We start from the raw sequence: 19,113 nt of genomic DNA, 5'->3' as shown, positions 1-19,113 counted from the left end.
TTCTTAACATGACTCTGACTAGATCACAGTTTACTGAATATTTGAGGAGTAGACAAATGATAGAATTTAGAAATATGAGAACCAGGATAACTTAGCTTAAATTTAAGTCTCTGTATTTTACATTTTATTGTATTTTTCTACTTCCTTTTGTTAAATCTCCTTCATTTGCCCTATATTCCAAAGACATGAAGACTGTTATAAAGCAGATTTTGTATGTAACAAAGTGTTGTACATGTCCTCTTTGTACTTAGTGTTGTTTTAGATGCAGAATCAGTTTATCCCAGCTGTTGCTATCAGTGCTGATGAGGTTCATATATATTTGTGCATTTGCAGCACACAGTTAGCAGAACAATCTAAATCTCAAATGACCATCATGTAAAATCTTTGAACAGTTTTTGGCTCAGAAATTCTCACACTTCTTAATGCTATGAGCCAGATTTCCGATTACCTAAAAAGTTGTGTTTTGCCTTTTCGTGAATGAAAGCTAGTTTTTCACCTTCACTATTTTCTTACCAGCCAATCAGCTTTTGTTTGTAAGATTTATAAACAACTGCAAAAACTCAAAGAAACATTTTAAAACTAGCTGTAGCAGGAGACCTTTGCAGCTATTTTAAGACTCTGGCCCAAAATGCAAGTGCATGTGTGTGAACCTGCTTCCTGTGTGACCTTCTGTGGTGTGAGAGGAGCTGCGGGAAGGCACTCACACTTGCTCTACGTGAAGCACTGGCACTGCCCAGTCTGCATCATCATATCAGCATTTTCTGCTGCATCACACTACATCTCTACAATAACTCTGTGCTGTCTTTTCTTTAGAAGCATATTTTTTCTGACTGATTATTTTGTTTGAGCACAAACTGAAAATCGGAGTGCAAAAATTACTTTTTCCAAAGTTTTCAGCCAACTCCTGTCAGTTGGAGTGACATTTTCAGACAAATATATATTTTTTGTGCTATTTCCACAAACCACTTCAGATATGCTGAAGTTATTAAAATGAAGTTGTGCTTTTTTCTGAAATTCAGCTAATTCTCTCCTGAGCAAATAGATTTTACAAAAATGTTTCCAGCACAGGGAGTATCTCCACACTTCTTTGAGAGAAGAATCTTGCCTGGAGCTGAATTTGAAATGCTTCAGCTGTTTCCAATACGACAGCTCTGTTTTAACAGAGGCAGAAGTCGAGATGTAAGGATAGCACATGTTGGAGCATATAGATCTTATGTTCACCTGGGACCTGCTGCTTGTTTAGAGAATCTCTGATCAAAGACACCCCTCCAGAGAATGGCTTTATTAGATTTCACACCTTCCCCCCAGGAGTCAGAGGAAAAACACAAAGCATACTTTTCTGCATCAATAAATATTCATTTCTTTTTGTGCAGAAGAATCACATCGTATTTCTTTTTACTTCGCTGCAACACGGAAAGTTTATCAGGTCAGAATCCTCCTGTTTCTGTAAAAGCGCTCCGGTCCCGAGTTTTTTTCCATCCTTGCAGAATTGCCCCTTCTGTACCAAGCTCTTTTAAAAGCTCAGCCTCCACCTTCTTGGTGATGAACTGCATTCTCATCAGCGTAACGACGCAGGAGGAAAAGCCACGCCATCTTTTAATTGGCTGGGATTAAGTTTGAATTGAGTAGACTTTTTGCTTGAATGAGATCTGGGCACGCAGCCAATTAAATAGAAAATGGAGTTCTCTCCCTTCCACTGGTCACGGTACTCTCTCATCATTGGAGGAAAGTGCATCTGAGCCATTTCAGATTTAATTTTAATAATGAGAATGTCTTCATTTTGCCTCCCAGCCTCCTTAAACTGTGGGTTTGCAGTACAGCCCCCCTCCTTTCCTCCCCGCTTTCCCTTAAAGATAAAAACGCCTCACAGATCATTTGATTGCACTTCGAGGAGAATCAGCTGTCAATGGCAGGAGGTAGGATGTGAGCGTGCCTCATTTCTTTGTTGTGATGCATGTTTTAGGACCATTTTCAATTAATGTCTACTTGGTAAATCCAGATTTGACTGCGGCACACATGTGTTTGACAAAGGGTGCACCAATGTCCCTGTTTCATCTTTTCAAGTGCTGCCATTGTTCGGACACAAACAAGACGGCAGAACGTTTCCTGCTCTGCCAAAATGAACTGTCTGGCCTGGGAGCCAGCTAAAGCCAGGGGTTAGAGCTCCATTTTCTTCCCTTCTTGCTGCATCACCATGACAACGGATATAGAAATCACACTGTCTGCTGGGAAGAAAGCCGGGGTGACACCACACAGTGGCACATTGGTGGCACATGAGGGTTTATTTAGGCGAGTCAGGCAAGGATGAAAAAAATCAGAATGCCCAGACAGACAAAAACTCTGCAATAACCTCATGCAGGGAATTTAAAAAACAATAGAATCTAATAGGATTCTAGAATATTTTTGACCAGCGTCCAGTGTTCAGTAACTTGTTTCAGGTCATCAACAAGACATGAGAGGCCTCTGCTGGCTGCTGAGGTCCTCACACATCTGTCACATCAGCAGCAAAACAAACCGCCCTGCAAGCGGGAATATGACATAAGAGGCGTTTAAAGGGAGCAGCTACTGTAAAAAGCAGAACAGCAGCGTTTGGGATCCAGGCGCAGCTGCGTGCAACGCATCTGATTGTCAGCGGGGTTATTAAAATTCAACGCACACATTGTTTGATGGATTTAATCTGCGAACTAAAAAGTCTTCTTCCTTTCTGTGTTTAAAAGCATGACTCTAAATCCGTTCAATAAAACAGTCAAAGGCTTCACACTGTTCACCGAACAATAAAAATCAATACCATTAAACACTTCTTTAAGAAAACCTAAGTGTTTCCCCAGAGTCCTTGTCAGTTTCTATCATTTCTTTTTGTAGTTTTGTCAATAAAACATTTGGAGGGATCTTAAATTCTTCATTACATCTCTGAAGCAGACGTTTTTTTTTTTTCTTCTTTCCCATCTCAAACATCTTAAAGATCCAGATAAACTAAACTGGAAGACTGTGCCTTTCATGCAGCAGTAAGTTGTTTCTTCCACTCTGTTCGGAGAATTCCGAACAGTCACTTCCTGAATGCATTCCAATTCCTTCACAGGCATATAAGCAATTTTTACAGTAGTTAAGCAGAGGTGGACCTGCTTCACATAATCTCTCATAGACCATCTCCACTGTTAGCCCGGTGACAAATCACGTTAAATCCCAGGCATGAGCTCAAGTACAATGTGGAGTTGGGTTTTTTGGATAAACACTTGAGAAAGCACTCTCAAACACCTCAGAGATCAAAGAAATTGGTCTTTTTTTCCAATTTCTGTTCATTTTATTTTCTACTGACCTTTAATTTCTTGCTCTAAAAGCATCCCTTTCATGCAAGACTCTAATCTCAAAACAAGAAATTCGAAGCGTGCTGTGATGCCAGAGCGTTAACCAAATCTGTTTATTTACCCCTTTTATTTAACCTAACCATTAGCTTCTATGCCTAACTTGACACTAACTCGACTCCATGAAGCAGCTTTAATTATTTAACCCCAAGCTGACCATGACGAAGCAGCCTTTTCAAAGTAACCAACAGGCTCACTTCCACTGCAAATGACAATTTTGTGGAGAAAATCGCTTTGGCGATGACACAAAAACAACGCAAATAAAAAGCTTGTATTGAATTAATCAAATTTAAAAGATCAGATATGACATACGTTTCATTTTAAAGTCAAAGTTACGATATTTTATTAAAAATGATTGAATAAACAGATAAAAGTGCACCAATCTGAACCAAAACTAAATAGATAAATAAATCGAGATTATAATGCCGGGAAAAATAATATGTTTAAAGGAAAACAAAGGGTAACCTTTAAGGGTATGAAGAACACACTCTGACCCCAAAAACTTGTTTTTTTCACTGCTGAGATTTACTTTTGACATTTCTCAGTCCTGAGGCCCCAGAACGCTGCGGCATGCCTCATCACCCGTACTCCCCATCACCTCCCACCCTCCTTTCACCCCATCCCGTCTAAGCTTCATCAAAGCAAAAGGAGCTCAAGGATTGCTAATGCCTCAGATGGCAGCGCTAGCCCTAACAACCCTGAGGTTGAGGAATTCTCTTTGCAGCAGGCTAAGGTCATTTTTTTCCTCCATTCTGTCTCCTGCTTTCTCCCTCACTTTCCCTCAAAATGCTTTTCTCTAATAATCAGAGCTTACAGCTCAAACTGGTCTTCAACTTCCTCCCCAATCCGTGCTAAGCCTGTCATTTCTGGCTATTATTTACTTTAATGGGCTTTGGCTGATCCCTGGCGACGCTTTGGATCTGAGAATAATGCAACGGAGGGTAGCGGGCCCAGGCGCAAGCGCAGGGCTGCCTGTAGATTAGCCATGGCAGATGGGCTTTACAGGGGCTTCCTGTGAGCAGGAGTGCTGATTGAGAGGGCATAATGAGTGAGGTGGTGTCCTCACAATGGACCCAGCCACCTCGCTGCACCTCTTGCGTCCAAACAACCCCCCATTCTCTGAACACCCACCCTCCCTGCACCACCTCCATCTCCCCCCCACCACCCTGCTCCTCTCATGCACCGCTCAGTGTGGAAGTCGGAGGACAGAAACAAGCACAAAGGCAACTGTAAATAACCATGAATGTTAATCCAGCATTAATTGGTTCCCTCTTAAACTGGGTGTGCACTTTTGCAGGCTGAGCTCCTCAGTGGGTCATTAAGGCATAAACCCTTCATATTGTTTACTTAACGAGGTTCTCTTTTTTTAAAGAGACGCTAACGGGAAATTGACCAGGGCTGTTGTGTTACAATCACCTCCATTGATCATGTTTAGTCTTAAAGACCCACTCCAATGGAAATCATATTTTTAACATGTTTTTGTTGAATCTTCCTCATGATGGAAGACACATATAAAGAAAATTAATCTTAAAATTGCTTTATTCAGAATAAGAGGAAAAAAATGCAGCTTGAAATAGCTTGTAGGAGTGACGTAGGTGCTCCAACAGCAGGCCACAAGCTCCACTCCATTCCGATGCATCCACTTGTAGACACATATATCCGTGCACATCAATGTTTTCCTTGTCTGAGCTGGCATCTGGCTCAAAACTTATCGGCTGGATAGCTCCAAAATTGCTTACCATTTTTGTTGCAGCGGAACTGTTAGAATGTAAATAGATGAATGATGGGAAGTCAGGGAAGGCTTACTTCATGCCAACAGCTCCCCCTACAACTCAGGAGTGAATTTCTAATGAACTCCTGCCACTCTGCAAAAACTATAGGTCCTCGAAAACAACAAAATATATATATATATATATATATATATATATATATATATATATATATTTTTGCCTAAAAACTGCATAACCATTTTCAAAAGATCACTGGGAACACTTTTAAAACCAACCAAAAGATGATTAGAGTGGGGACTTTAAAACACACAAATATTATCCCATCCTTCTTAATAATGCTGTTACTTTGAACCAGTTTAAATAAAACAGCAGCACTGTCACAGTTGCCACAGCTCTCAAGTGCACTCTCACCTGTGGGTAGTAGCACACTGCAGTGTTGACACTGGGCCCTGGGCCACGCTGGGGCAAACACTCTGCAAATGAAGTGTGGAAAGCCCTGCAGTGGTCCCGGGGTCAAGTTTGTATACAAGAGGCAAAATTTTGTTGCGTCCAACTCCCTCTGTCTGCAGTTGGTGAAGTTTTCACACAAGAACTGCTACACAATCCACAGACTCCAATTATCCCTTTCCTCTGAGCGCCTTAAGCAAGTTTTTCTAAACTCCTTTCACTTCGCTCTTGTCAAGCAATGAAAGAAAAACTAACCACCATGTCAGGAGAACTCAGCTGCCTAGCAACAGTGCTGCAGTTTATTTCTGATTTGCTTCAAAGTTTTTGAATAATGGGAATTGACAATGTTGAGCCAGTCACAAGTGTTGTTTGTCACCTCTGAAATGCAAACAAAAATGCATTGTTTTTCCGAAGCATTGAGCATGATTGATGTTGAAAAACCACAATGGTATCGTTCATTTCTCCCTTGTGTTTTTGCCAGGATTGATGTCATATCTTTTCACGGCGAGTTAAAGGTTTTGAAGGAGCATGACAACGCACAGCTTTTCATCTCGCAGCAGACGGCAGCGCGCCGCATGCATTCTTAAAACTGGTGAACTTTAATGATTCTATTCAGTCTGTGTTTCATCTCACCCAGAAATAATTTAATAAGAAACTTTGGCCTTTAGAAGTCTCTGTGTCCTGTCACAATAGTCAGAGGACAGACAAAAGACAGCCTGGATACAACAAAGAGAAAGTCCTGGATGTGAAAACCTTTGATTCTCTACACTTGCGACTTTGTAGGCTTTAATTTTTTGTTTGACAATCCTTAAAATCAGAATACGAGGAGATCTAGCTTTACTTTAATTCAAAAAATATAACTATTCTGTGATGAAATGACTAACAAAGTTTAAAAAAAGTACTTTAATTCTCCCTTAAATTGCACATTTTTAATGTGATCCTGGGACAATTTTGTACTTTTTGTTAAAACAGATGTATTAAAGCAGAACAATGTGAGTAGCAGTGTGTTTGCTCAGCTAAAGTTGTGCTTAAAGTGTCAAAAGTGTAAAATATATTTAAATAATTTCATCCACTATTATGTCATAAAATTGTGTGTTTTGTTGTCTTGAGCGCTTCATTTTCAAACGCACCATTCAATTTTAACCCGTAAGACAAACCATTTTTGGTACTTTTGCACATCTTTTTTTAAGAATACTTTTTTTTTCCTTGTTTGATTGAGAAGATAGTCATTTCTTATGCCCCAAAGAGCATTTTTCAAAGAACAAAATGACACAATGAGAAAGCCATCCATCACAAATGAAAATTAGTGTAGAAATAAATGGCAGTCTCTGCCTCTCCCTGCTTTGCCTCTCATTGGAAGCACAGATGAATCTAGAGGGAGACAGCAGAGGATAGTCAACAATAACCTCATAGACATCAAAGGCCCAGACAGAGGTGCTGGGGAAGCCCACTGAGGGCCAAAGACAAAATCAACAGCGGCTATGTCAAAGCCTGCATTTTTTCAGCAAGAACCCGCCACCCCCCCTCCCCGCGCCCGCCTGCCCATCAGCCGTGCTACTGCTGCAGGTCTGCTGAGTGAATGCAGCATCCATGCTGGTGTGTTTATAGTGCCATCTGCAATACATGGTAAAAAAAAAAAATTATCTTCGCTGCAAACAATTTCGTCCCACCTGGGGTTAACGCTGGCCTCAACAATGAAGCATTTTATCCAAGAAGGCCAAACAGAAAGACTGAATTTCCTAATTGTGAAAAACCCCACTGTTCAATTTGTGAGTCTTGCATTTAGAGCCATTTCAAAGCTCGATAAATGGAAACTAATCTCCTGCAAGCTCCTAGATTCTCCTTTATAAGCAGTTAGATATTTGTTGTGCGAAGTTGTGAGGTAATACAGAAGTCCAATTTCAGAAGCACAACTTTGATCGTATCACAAGACGAGCTCTGGTATTTAAACAGCTTTGTTCAACACACGTAATTTCCTGACAAGTCTTGTAGTGATCAAAGATGTTATTTAAATGCACCATAAAAGGAGTTTTGGCAAAGTGATGAAAATCAGAAGACTTTTGTCATTAAAGTAAAAGAACGTATACCGCAGGGTAACACACTGAGCGTCATTTTGTCTTACATTGCTTTGGTGCTCATCTGTCATCATCTACATGCTGAAATAATCAAGAACTAAACCACCAAAACAAATAGTGCTTGGTGTGAAAAAAACATATCTGATGTCTCTCAGGTTCTGACATTGTCTGAAATGTCTTCCTGCATCCATAACAAATGGCTTTCAGCCCTCATGCCATCTGTTCTTAATGAGTCCATTTTCTCTCCGAGCCATTTCCATACTGTATTGTGCATTGCCTTACATGCATTTGCATAATTGTTCAAAGATTTTGCGCCAAAATAGATATCCATGCTGAGAGTGAATGAAGGAAAGAAGAAGGGAGAGTGAGGATGTTTGTGCACAGGGAAAATTCATTTTTCCCCTCCCTTAAGTCCTCGCAGTAACCTAATCAGGAGTTGCTTTATCTGCTAATCCACATTTAAACTTTAACCTGTAGGGGGGCTCTTTATGTTAGTTAATGTAAGCATAAAAGCAGAGGCCAGTCTGAATGACTAATCAGATCCATCATACTCTGGAAGACTAAATAGCTTCCGCAAAAGAAAGTCAGAATGAGCGTGTCCTCCATCTGAGGAGAAAAAGGAGTGAACTTTAAAAGAAACAATTCAATGAAATGCAAAAGGCAAGTTCTTAATCAGCTCAGTGCTTTGGTAAATGAAGGCGTGAAGAAGGACGATCCAAACCCGCTGAAGGTCAGCTAAAGGTTGGAAATGAAACGGAGGGACAGGCGTGTAACAGGGACAAATGCTGGAAATTTAATAAAGGTAATTTGAAGAAATCTTTACAAGCCCACAGGACATGCTGCAGCTACGATGATAAATGACAGTCGTGACAGATGACATATTAGGCTTTTAATATTTCAGTACAAAAAGAGATCTAGGAGTTTGAGCTGAAAGGAAAACGTAAATGAGATAATCCAACAACAATGGTTAATTCATGGCTGTGCTACAAGCGCATCAGCTCCTCAAGTCGACAGAAATGCCAGCTGATCAGAAATAAAGGGGGAAATTCTTCTGTCTTGGAATGATCTTTGAACTGATGGAAAAAACAAAGCATTTTATGTTTGGAAAGATTCATTTGAAGCCACTTTTTCATCATCAACAATGAATATTCATAAAGGCCCTGAAACAGTGCATTATTTACCATGACATAAGTGCTCCTCGTTGGATTCTAGAGTCAATTACCTGTCACATCTGCTACATGCTAAATGATGCAATTCACATGAGAGATTAGGAGAAATTGTGACTTTTCTTTGCTTGTTTTTGCAGCATCAAACATCTGTTGACAGAGTTCACGTGCACTCCTGTGGGACTGTTTTTTTTCTTTGTCTCCTCCTGTCAAAAACACTGAGAACCTCCCTTTCCTGCACATGTGAAATCTGATGTTATGTTGAAATAAATGTAGAGTGGTGGGCTTCACTTTTACTTATGAGCCCGTGAAATCGCAAGTAAAGACCATTTTTTCTGGCCTATAATTAATCTACAGCTGGACCAGTAATGCTTTCCAATTACAATCATTTTTCTGCTTTTTACGGCCATTAACACTGTGAAGAATGGAAGTAGGATTTTTTTTCTTCTCGTGTGTGTTTCTAACAATATAATTGTCGTCCATAAGACAGCAGGGAAATGCCTCTGCATTATAATATCACACAGTAAGGCACAGAACCAGAACCTTTCATCATGCAAGAAAACCTTTCATTGCTTTTTAATCTTCCTCAACTCCATGTGATGGATCCAGAAGACACAGATGGTCCTTTACATTTCTCCTAATATTGAAGCATGCTTGATGTGTTCTTGCTGAAGCAGCCTAAAAGCCAAAACTGCAAATATTCTCTGCTCACACGATGCAAGTAATGTCTAACAATATGGAAAACCCAAGCAGCAGTGCAGGTAATCACCTCCCTGCATGGAGTGATTATCCCTTCATAGCAATAAAGGTCGCTGCTCCCCTCGACTCTATGTGTGCAGCCTGTTTATGATTCATATAGCCCCCCTATACCAGACAAAGGCCTGGCCACTTGAAGATCCCTCTGTGGTCTCCGTGCAGGAAACTGCATTGTAGCCTCCAAAGCTCTGAGCTCTGAGTCCTCTTGTCCACTTGTTCTGTTATTGTCTTGTTTCTGTCTGAGTCCCAATGCTCTTCTGTGGGTTCTAACTCCATCTAGTGGCCCCAAGTGCTCCCTTCACCGTGCACACCACTTCAACGCCATGCCAGCTATAAATAAAGCGTTCCACCTCCTATTACATTTAAGTGTTGTGAAAAAGCTGAGAACACCGTATTCCAAGTTTACAGATTTTTCCAAACACATGCAGCCAGCCTCTGTGTTTTCTCCCTTTTCAATCATTAATCAAGGTTGTTGTAGCTGTTTTTCTGAAAGACCACTCTGCCACAGACTGAGGGGTAGTAAAACAAATTTCAAAGCCAACAGTCAGAGCCTAATAATAAAAGAAGCTTTCTCAAGGGACGTGTAATCTTTGCACATCCTCCAAAGCTCATTATTACCATAATTCCACAATAAAGTTGTCTCTGTCATATTAATGTTCCTCTTTTTTTTCTTCCTTTTTAAAAATTCCAACGAAATTGTCCGGTCCATTTCTATTTAGCAGATTATGATATGTAAAGAAACAATGAGGGAAGCCGAGGCTTTGCGACTGTAATCACGTCGGTTTACAACCTCTCGCAGGACTTATATGACAGGCCAATTTCCACACTTATTAAGCCTTTGACACACTTGAAATAATCGTATTAGCGATTTTGGTGAAATTAGCTCAATTTCTGGCAGACATTCTTGAATCATCACGATAGGCCTTTGTGCCGAACTTGTGATATCTCTATTGCTGCTGCAGGCAGGAGGTGGGAAGAAGGTCTTTAGTCAGAGATTTCTGTCAAGCTGTTTGGCCTCCAAGTTCCCTGTTTGAAATCACATTTAAATTTCTCATCAAGTGCAGGAAGCTAGAATATGTGGTTTAGGAGTCATTTAGAAAGTTTTGAAAACTTATCATGGACGGAACTTTCTGACCCGCTTTCCCTCCTTATATCTAACTTGGTTCACATTTCGCTCGGTGCCAAAGGAAAACATGGCTGAAGTAGCAAACAGGACACTCGCACAGTCATAACTCACCAGTTCAAAATGAGGCCTCTCACCGGGAGCAGTGGAAAGAAGAAACACGAGGCCCTCGGCTCATCGGCCCCCTCCAGTGAGGAATGCACACACACCAAACTCGCTCCTGGCCGGGGTGCACCACATCCTGGTACTTTTATCTTCAACCCCTGACCCCTGGCACATCTGGAAACATAGTTGGGAGTCAAACATGAGGAAGTTTTCTTTTTGCCCAGCTCACAGCACTTGTGGAAGAGCAGCCTTAAAGTTCTTCTGTAACACAGTGGTCAAAGCTATTACACTGCAGAGATGTTTAATGGCTGCTCTAGCTATGAACTCTGGGATACTGGCGGAATGGGCGGTTGAGTAAGTGAGCTTGGGATGCTGAGATGACGAGAGAAAACAATTGTTTTTGTTTTTTTTGGCTGACTGGCTTCGAGACTTGGAAACAGATAAGCATCTCAGCTGGAGCTGGTCGTCTTTGATGTTCATCAACGGTGATGTGGACGCCAAGCCGGAGCCAATGAAAACACGCCCAGGCAGGATGTGCAGAAGGAACGCGCAAAAACACCTTTTTTCTTCTCAGGATCAAATGTTTTCAATCATGTCTACGCTGACCGCTTTTGTTCTGCATGTGCTAAGCGGTGCAAGCCTCGTTTTTTCTTTGTGCATCTGATAAAACTTCCAAAAGCCCAAGAGAATCTGTTTCTTCTCCAGCTCTGTTTTATTCTTATTCTAGCAGAAATTCATCTGGTGCTGGCAATCAAACTGATTGGGCCTATTTGACAGCATGAGTCGGCCTGAGGGCGTCCGAGGCTTATAAAAAAAAAGAAAAGAAAACACGCATCTGTTATGAGAATTAAAACATCGGTTGAGTGGAACGCCGGTATTCTTTTCAGCATATATATGTATTTGCAGTTTATCATGTATTTTGTGCACAGGGATTACATGTTGGTCAAGAGGAAGCCTTTGCTGAAAGCAGGGAAGGATTTATCCATCAATCTGTCTTTTGAGACTTTATAGAAAGTTACGACTTCAGCAGACCCAACGTTTGCGACTGACGGTTCAGTAGCATCGACATTTACTAGAACAGCAGCTGTTTTGATTGTATATCCTGAACTGTCAGAATCAAACCAAAGTATCTCAAGTAAATAAAGATCCCTATGAATCGTCTTTTGTAGTGTCTTGGAAACTTTTCTTTGCTTTTAAACTTTTGCCACTAATATGAGGGCTTTCAAACTCCACTTTATCTCTATAAATATAGATAAATGTTTTTAATGAGAAGGGAAATGCTTGTAAATGTCTTCAGACTTCATGCATAATTGCAGCCTGTCAGCCTAAAGCATTCAGCAACATCTTGCACACCAAGAGCAAAGAGGTTTTAAAAATCTTTTTTTTTTTATTGTGCTTTTTAAGCAGTTTTTTTAAAGAGTAACAGTATGCTGTTCCATCCTATGTTTGATGCTACTGAGTGATGGAGGTTTGAGGCCAAATCGTGTAACCTGGTTCGTCATAAGAAAGACCACTGCTGCCATCATTTCTGTCAAAATTCTGCCGTAAAGTCAGTGTGCTGTAAAAACAGAATATATTCTTTACATCTGGGGTCCTTGCTGAGCGAGGCAACGCAGGGAAGGCCGTTCCACGCGTCTTCCCTCCCTGTGGTGTCCTGCTTTACAGTCTCAGAGTCCATCGTCTGTGCATTTTGTGGAATGCTTTGCCTCGTTAACTCTTACTCAGAGCTGGCAGTGCGAAAAGACATTTTGCTCCATGGTTCTTCGTTTTTTTCTGTTCAACTTTATTTCACTTTAAACTTTTGCAGAGTAAAACAAAGTTTATAAAGCTGGCTGACTTTAATCAGACACTTATGAGTACAATTCATGTACATTTTTCATGGATGATTGAAAAGAATTCCTGTGTGCAGTTTTCAGAAAATAACTTTCCGTTGCAGCCTGAACCTTGTTTGTCAACAGGTAAGGATAGGAGAAAAAATTGTAAAAAGAGATGGAAATGTTACAAAAAAAGATGCAGCCTCTCCAGCATTCAGTTATACGTGTGTTTTCTCTTAACATCAGAAGATACTCAGGAAGGAGTCAAAGGAATGTATAGGAGTTGTACAGATTAGAGGAGGTCACAGAATCCATCCATTTCTTTGCCCACCTATTCCAGTTCTGGCTCATGGAGTTGTTGGAGCCTTCTTTGCGATTGGCGGGCAAAGGCGGGGTACACCCTGGACAACTGCTGTCCATCACAGGCCTGTTATTATTGGAAATTTACCGTAATTGATTTCTGTTAAGCAATAAAATAAAAAAAAATACGAAAGAAAACAAACAAAATCTATATAAAGATAATTCAAACTTTGGATAATTAATTGTTAGTTGATTAAAAAAAATAGAACATTAAAAGTAAAAGAGATACATCCTCATTTAAATACATCCATAAACATGTAAATGATCCCGATTTAAGTACTCTTAATCATAAAAATACATATTTGTACTTATAATACATGACACATTCAATCAATTATATTAAAAATTTGTCAAAAAGTTATTTGCTAGAAAAAGAAGTGCGAGTAAGCGAACTTACTTGTGTACAATCCCACCACATTATACTTTACTATTTTCCTTTTTTTTACATAATCATCATAATTCGGTTCATAACTTCTAATAAAGTCATTTCTTTATTCCAGAAGTCATATATATATCACACGTAAAGTATCAAATGATTACTGTATTACAATATTTCAAAAATTATTATTACTTATCACAGATCCAGTATAAAAAAAGCGCACTGCGTTATCTTTATTACCTTTTTAATGTCAAAGTCAGTGTCCGTGTCACTGTTGAACCAAGGTACAGGTAAAGTTAGGAGTTAAATGAAAGGTCCATATTCTGTGGACAGTCCATGATGACTCATTCTTTTGCTGTCAAATTGACAGTCTTCATTCTGGATTACAAGAGTTTTTGATAGACATGATGGACCAATAGACTAATTGCCTGCTTATTTATGAGATAATTCCCTAAGTCAAAAGGTTAATTATATCGGAGATAAATTTTGTCATTGGCATCAAAAATGACCTTTTTTTCTTTCTTCTCTGCGTTATCTTCGTTTCTGTTAGAAAAACAAAAGGCCATTTCCTCACAGAATTGCCTGTTTGGTTCCCAATGAGCTCCAGGCGCAGACCTTCGCTTGTTTCTTCTGTTGTTTTCCCAGGAAGTGCCTGGCTGCATAATTAGCAAACATCATCAGACAAGTCTTGGCACCACCGAGGACTTTATTTTTCCTAAAGTTTCTGCGCCCGAAGCTCCCCGCCAACCGCCAAAAGACTGTTTGTTCTTCCTGTAAATTAGAAGGCTTTAATTGCAAACATGCACTCATGTGCGCTCACACGCACTCTCACACATAAAAAGTCTAAGATCAGGCAGGCTAATTATGCTAATAGTCAATTGTTCAAGCATGGTGATGTGTTTACTGAGGGAGTTGATATGTTTCCTTTTGCTTCGTCATAAGCGGCCTGTGGACGGGTCCTCTGAGATCGCTGCACCTGAAGGCAAGAGGACCGTGCCGTCATCCATCCTGCCTAACCCATTACCCTTGGACAGGGAAGAAGATAAATATTGTTGCAGATGCCTAACTCTCTGCAAATGAGATTTTTCAAGCCAGATTTATCAAGCCTTGGCGGGGTGTTTAAGGCTCCAAAACTTGGCCCTCGGCATGATAAAATGGCAGCACATGTTTCTGAATCACCCACCACGGTGTTATTGCCAAGGGGTTATGATGATATAGTCAACAGTTTTTTTATCCTGTTGTGCAACATAGCCTCTCAGGCTTTCATATTTTGTTTTGAAGTCAAGCATTTTTGTGGACGAGGCATTTTGTTTAACTTCATCTTAACTTGCTCCATTTTTCTTTTTCTTTATGGCACGCAATGATCTATTAATCTAGATAAAAATCATTCATTGCAAAAAATTTAATCTTTGGATAGGAAAAATCGACACTTTCAAGAATTTTAGCAATGGGAATCTAAAACGTGAATAAAAGATAAATCCTAGACTCTTGTTCAATGAAGCATTTCATTCTCTCTGCGCTCCATGCAACCATCTAGAGGCAGAAAGAATTAATTTATTGCAGCATTTATACCTTGCTAATAAAATTTCACTGCTACATTTATTACATCCCACACTGAGGAGAGAGTGTTGCATTTCATTTCGCAGGACTGTTTTTTTTTTTTTTTATGTTTTCTTTCATTACAAACGCTCTGGCTTAACTTGTGAGCCACCCTGCTTGCTTTGCACTCCTTTTCTAATCTCCTCCCTGCACTAAACACATCCAGGCTGGCTGTGATGGTGTGCTGGAAGTTTTCCATGCATCATAATTGTTTTGCTAATTTACTATGCTAATTGAGTAATTAATTCGGGAACAGGAGATTAGAAGGAGGCAAAAATAAGGAAATAAATAAACAAGTAAAGCGTTGAGTGTTAACTGCTGAGGGCTATCGTTTTGTTCTGACATTAGGGATGCAGGCTGACTCAAATGCTTCAGCGTCTTTGCATTCTTTGCCCAAGGCTAGCTGGTTGATGTGCTTGGTGTGCAGGCACAGAGTTAGCATCTTCAACTTCTCACCACAAGGATTGCAGGCCTTCATCTGAAATTCAGCTCCAGCGGTGGGGGTCATGCTGAATAGTTTTTTTCTGCAAAGACAAGCAATTAAGTTGCCATCTGAGCATGTGTGAGCATGAAAGGGGATGTAGCATTTTTTATTATAACAGGGTTTCATTCCTGTTTAAAAAAACTACTGGGTCTGTTAGAACAAATATAAATACAATAAAGCAACATTTAGGAATTAGAAATGCATTAATACTAAAATGTCTGAAGTTTCTAATAGAATTTGTTGTTTTCAGAATTGTTTAGTGAACAATAATAAAACAGTAACAGGATCTTTTAAATGTAAAGTATACCAAGAGGTAAAACATTTAAATCTAATCGTTTGGACTTGAAAAAAAGGAAAACCTGCACAAATTATGTTTGTTAACCTTTCTTTAAACTGTAATATACACTACAGACCACTAGATGGCCCCCATAGAGTTTGCATCTAAAATCTGAAGTGCACATCAACCAAATATCTGCCTCTTGGAGGCGTTTTTTTCAGTCAGATCCGTCATTAATTTAAACTTATCTCACTTTTTATGTTCTGAATTTCAAAATAAATAGTTTCTCGTTAAGCTATTTTATCATGTTTTTTTTTTTCACAAATTCATTGAATGACTTTTACTAATTCTTCATTTTTTAAAGCTGTGTGCAGCCGATTGCAATTATATACTAAAATAAAGAACTTTAGTTCATACTATCTATTTGATTTTGCATTTATTTAAGTTTCATTAAAAATATTTTTTTTACAATAAGTTTTTAAGACTTTTAGTTTGTCTTGTTTTGTTTTGCTTTGTCTTTGTTTTTTATGACTCATTTATGATGTTTTCTCAAAGTTCTTTTTAGGTGGTTAGAATGTCTTCTGGTTTTTGTGGTGCATATGTTTTAAATTGAGTGATAAACATACGTGCTTTTGAGTAACGTGTAAACATTCTCCTTTTTATGTACTGTAGATATATTTCTTCATTTGGAGTTTGTCTACTCTCTTTGTAAGTGATACACACGATGCTCTTAAATTTCTTCAACAAAGAAATGAATGGATCATTGGTATGTATTTTTTTAATCAATAACTTTGTTGTGGACTAGATGTGAAAAGCCTCCCGACTGAGATCTGAAAGATTAAACCAGTTCAGCATTTAAAAGCATTGATGTTTGTATAGATTTATTGTTTCTTAGGTGATATAAAGAAGTTATCATGAAGAAAACTTTCAAGAATAAGTTGTTGTTCAATTGCACCTTTTTTGTCCACAAATGTTCACAGTTCAGACAATGAAACTTCAAGGGCTGAATAAAAACAAAAATGGCCTCCATCTGATAAAATCAGACCTGATGATTCAGAAGTTTATCTTTAAGCAGTTTTTGGAGGGAACTGCACACATTATTCAAGCGTGGAAAATTACAAGTCTTATCTGTGCAAAGGAGCACAGCGGAGAAGCAGCTGTGACTGGAAGTGATCCGGTGGCCTTTTGCCCTGATGTCAAATAGAACAGGAGCAGCTCCCGCTTCCTCTGGGAGGAGTGATAATGAGTGGAAGAGCTGAAGCGCCCACACTGCGTGTTGACATCAGTTAACAGCCCGGCTGTGACACCTTTGTTGCTTCATGCTTGTCTGATGGGTTGCTTTACTGGAGATAAAACTCCTGAGAAATACAGGAGCAGTCTGTCGCCTTTTTATGAGCCTTCAGATGACGACAGCAGCTCTGTTTGCAAGAGAGGTTCACAAGATCTTTTTTGTCAAGTCTCAAATCCGCAAATGTAAGTCAGGTCTTGTAAAAAAAAATGATAAAAATTGAGTTTAAAAAATATGTTGTGGTCACAAATCGTTATCAAACTACTTTTAAACTACTTGTGGGAACACAGTAACAGGAAGTTGGTGGTTTTGTATCCCCAATGCAAAACTGCTGCAAAGACAACTTTATTTTAAGACCTGACAATTTAGACTGGAGCTAAAACAAAAGGAATAAACAAATGAACAATTGTTCACAAACCTAGAGTCAATTCCTCATTTAAACTGTTTTAGTCCACAGTAACAATATGTTGTCTGTTTGCAGCTTTGCTGTGGTGTCAGCAAAGGTATACTGGAGCTTTGTTAACAATTTTAATCAGCCATTCTAAAAAACTCAAATGGTGCTTATTACAGGAGAAGCCAATATTTAATAACAATTATATTACAGCTCATCTAGCAAACTCATTTATAAAGGGAGCCTTCCCAATGTTAGCCTGTTGGTCATGGAGCTGAGCAGATGTCAATTGTTTGAATTTATTAACTAATTTTACCATCATCAGGAATGTTCACCTCGCTGACGCTCCTGTTTACATCCCACACCTGTTTGCCAGAATACGCCTTCTAAACCTTTTCAACTCCCCCTGTGGTCTCAGCAAAGTTGACAATGTTGTTGTACTTCATGAACTTCCTTTTAAAGATAGCAGAAAATGTAAAAAAAAAATACAAATAAAGACAAATAATCATTAATTTTGAATAATATCTTACTGAATGACAGGAAAAGTTTTTAAAACAATTGGATAAGCAGGGAACTTTTGAAAAAGTAATCTGCAATAGAACCATCCTGGATGAATAATAGTCTCTACAGACACTCCTAAAGTCTGTTCATTTATCTTTCTGAAGAGCTTTATGTGTGTTTTTAGTGTTACTGTGTGGAAAGGTTGGAGTTACCTTAGAGTTGTCTCCAAAGCAGCATTTTTTTCTGATAAAACAACCAGAATAAAAAGCATCTTTTCCCAAATGTTTGCTTTAACCATAAGGATGTCTGCAGAATTTTCTGATAGACCTCCACCTGATCCAGAATGATGCTGCTATTATTTGCTGATCCTGGCTGTCTGCTGCTGCGCTCAGATTTCCCAGTTAGACGGAAAGAAAAAGCCTTAAAATCCCTCACTGCCAGAATGCTAGCCTGCTTTAAGCTTCATAATTTTAGGATCTAAGATGGAATGTTGGTTTTAGGTCTTTAGTGTTCTTCTCTTAAGGAAATGCTCCTAGTTTGAAAGATTTGGATGCTGCTTCTGTCCCAGAAAACCCAGTGCTCCAGATATGTGATGAAGTTTTGGGTGGAAAGAAATAAAATAAAAATTATATCTATCTATCTATCTATCTATCTATCTATCTATCTATCTATCTATCTATCTATCTATCTATCTATCTATCTATCTATCTATCTATCTATCTATCTATCTATCTATCTATCTATCTATCTATCTATCTATCTATCTATCTATCTATCTATCTATCTATCTATCTATCTATCTATCTATATATCTATCTATATATCTATATATATATATAGATATATATACAAGAAAAACAATGATCTTCTATTCTAAGCTAATCATAACAATAAATATTCATATATAATATATACATTTATAATATATAAATATTTGAAGTTAACTTTAAAGACCTTTTTTTGACTTTTCAGAACACATTTTTATGTTAACTTAAAAGGACTGTAACGCTTTACAGGTTTAGGACCAAAACATGTCACTTTTGACACGGATCATCTGCATTCAAGGCTTTTTTTCCTATGTTTTATTCAACACAATCATTATGAAAAATGAGCCTGGAAAAGCGGGTGGAGGACCCAGATGCATTCTCACTGGGGAGGTGGGCTGATGTGAAACAGCTTTAATATTTCACTGACAGAGTAAACAAAATGAGGGCGACATGGTCAACTGTATGCAAACTCAAACAGGGACGGTGACT

General features: G+C 38.9%; 1 long non-coding RNA gene across 1 annotated transcript in view; it reads left to right on the top strand.

The window, feature by feature from the left end:
* The window catches only part of LOC144988138 (uncharacterized), a 107,945-nt gene that overhangs the window by 73,296 nt on the left and 15,536 nt on the right, over positions 1–19,113 (top strand). The gene's annotated exons all lie outside the window — the stretch shown is intronic.

The sequence above is a fragment of the Oryzias latipes genome, chromosome 20 (assembly GCF_053564925.1).
Source record: "Oryzias latipes strain Hd-rR chromosome 20, Olatipes_Hd-rR_3.1".
NCBI lineage: Eukaryota > Metazoa > Chordata > Actinopteri > Beloniformes > Adrianichthyidae > Oryzias > Oryzias latipes.
Note: the sequence above shows the minus strand (reverse complement) of the source record. Positions and strands in the feature narration are given on the sequence as shown.